This window comes from Hypomesus transpacificus, chromosome 21, assembly GCF_021917145.1.
Source record: "Hypomesus transpacificus isolate Combined female chromosome 21, fHypTra1, whole genome shotgun sequence".
In the NCBI taxonomy this organism is placed as follows: domain Eukaryota; kingdom Metazoa; phylum Chordata; class Actinopteri; order Osmeriformes; family Osmeridae; genus Hypomesus; species Hypomesus transpacificus.
This window is the reverse complement of record NC_061080.1, coordinates 9,991,322-9,994,041: the sequence shown is the minus strand read 5'-3', so window position 1 is coordinate 9,994,041 and position 2,720 is coordinate 9,991,322.

Genomic DNA, 2,720 nt, shown 5'->3' with positions numbered 1-2,720 from the left:
CACAGTAAATGTTAGATCTGAAGGCATTTATAAGCACTTAATACAATATAATTCAGAGAGTTGGCACAGAATTGCCCATGCTTTTGAGCACTGAAGAGGACAGAGAGCTGAGCATTCTGTAGGGGGTTAAATATTGTCCAAATAACCAAAACGTATTCCACTATGGTTTAAAGGAAGATGGGAAACTGAAGAGTGTATTAGCATCGAACCAAATAATGCTAATACCAATAGAATTCCAGTTATTTGACTCTTTGGGTTAAATCTGACGGGAGTCAGATGGCTGAGCGGTTAGGGAATCGGACTAGTAATCTGAAGGTTGCCAGATCGATTCCTGGCCGTGCCAAATGACGTTGTGTCCTTGGGCAAGGCACTTCACCCTACTTGCCTCAGGGGGAATGTCTCTGTACTTACTGTAAGGCGCAATGGATAAGAGCGTCTGCTAAATGACTAAATGTAAATCAGAGCAAGAATGGTCAAAGTAAGTTTAAAATGAAATACGCATTTAATAACATTGCAAATAAATGAAATCTATTACAAGGAAAACATGTTACAAAATGAAGGCTTTAAATCTTACCTACTCTACTATGATCATTGTAAATCAGAGAGAAGAAAGAGGTGAGCAAGTAGGACAGTAGGAGGAGGAGATGGTCTCAGGAGATGAAGAATCCAAACAACAATGCTTTACAATTCCCTTTATACACAAGAACAACCAATCAAACCACATCTTGAATGGGGTGTGAGAGCCATCAAGTTGAGACCGTCCAGAAACTTCAGACTTTAGCATATGAGAGGTGGGGGCAGGTTTGACACCCAGCCTTACAATTCCCAAATTCAGTGCAACCTCCCAGCACTTGAGGTCCCCCAAGTAGTAGAGTTGCTGTAGTTCAGACACATGTGGGTAGGATGCAGAAGATGACACAGCAATGTGCTGAACACACAAGCAACTCAGTGCTTGTTTTGGCTGGATCTTTGTGTCATGGAGAACACACATGTGCACTGGGGTGTGTTAAGGAGATCGTGTAGTGTTTAATTTGTTGTTGTTAATGCCAAGTCAAGTTGCAAGTAGTCATTATGACTGTAGGTAGTGTATATGGCACTGCTTCAACAAGTACACAATATAGGGTTAGCACAGCCTTCATTTTAGTTGTCACTTTGCAAACCTTTTTGTTCCCTTTGAGATGTATCCTTAATCACATAGGAATGACACTGGTCTTTTAGATGTTAGACTTGTACATTTTATCCACATTTTGTTATGTTTCCAAAATGTATTCCTTTTTCTCCCTCAAAATTCTACACACAATACCCCATAATGACAACATTAAAAAAGGTTGTTTAATATTTTGTATATGTTTGCAAAAATTAAGAACGTAAATATAAAATGTACATCAATATTCACAACTTTTGCTCAATACTTTGTTGAAGCACATTTTGCAGCAATTACAGCCTCAATTATTTTCGAGTATTATGCTACCAGCTTGGCACACCTTTTTTGGGACAGTTTCTCGCATTCTTCTTTGCAAAATGGGGAGTGTTGGTGCACAACATTTTCTGATCTCTCCAGAGATGTTCAATTTGGCTCAGGTTCAAGGCTGGGCCACTCAAGGACATTCACAGAGTTGTCCCAAAGCCACTCCTTTGTTATCCTGGCTGTGTGCTTAGGGTTGTTGTCCTTTAAGAGGATTAACCTTCCTGTACTTCCTAAACTGTAGCAGGTTTTCGTCAAGGATGTCTCTGTACATGACTGCATTAATCTTTCCCTCGATCCTGACTAGTCTCCCAGTTCCTGCCACTGTAAAACATCCCCACAGCATGATGCTGCCACCATCAAGCTTCACTGTAGGGATGGTGTTGGCCAGTTGATGAGCGGTGCCTGGTTTCCTCCAGACATGACACTTGTCATTCAGGCCAAATAGTTCAATCTTTGTTTCATCAGACCAGATAATTTTGTTTGTCATGGTTTGAGAGTTCTTCAGGTGCTTTTTGGAAAACTCCAGGTGGGCTGTCATGTGCCTATTACTGAGGAGTGACTTCCGTCTGGCCACTCTACTATCAAGGCCTGATTGGTGGAGTGCTGCAGGGATGGGTGTCCTTCTGCAAAGTTCTCCTTAATTCACAGAGCAACATTAGAGCTCGGTCAACTCCCTGAAAACGTATTTTTGTATTAATTTACACATGGGATTCACTTTTTTTTTGGACAGCGTGCGTGGTTGCCTGTCGTAGCACAGGACATTTATATTTTATTTATATTTTTATATCAATATATTGGGGGGGGGACATTTTGACCAGATATGAATAGTTGGGGAGATGTGTTCCCCCCAATATATATTTTGATTACGGCCCTGCTTCTTCCCAAATCGCTCAGTTTGGCCTGGCGGCCTACTCTAGGAAGAGTCCTGGTGGTTCCAAACTTATTCCATTTATGGATAATGGAGGCCATTGTGCTCATTGGTACCTTGAATGCTGCAGACATTTTTTTGTACCCTTCCCCAGATCTGTGCCTCGATGTGCCTGTTTCGGAGGTCTAGAGACAATTCCTTGGACTTCAAGGCTTGGTTTGTGCTCTGACATGCATTGTCAACTGTGGGACCTTATATAAACAGGTGTGTGCCTCTCCAAATCATGTCCAGAAAACTGAATTTACCGGAGGTGAATTCTTTCCAATCAAGTAGTCGAAACATCTCAAGGGGTCATGGCAAAGGCTGTAAATACTTACGTACATG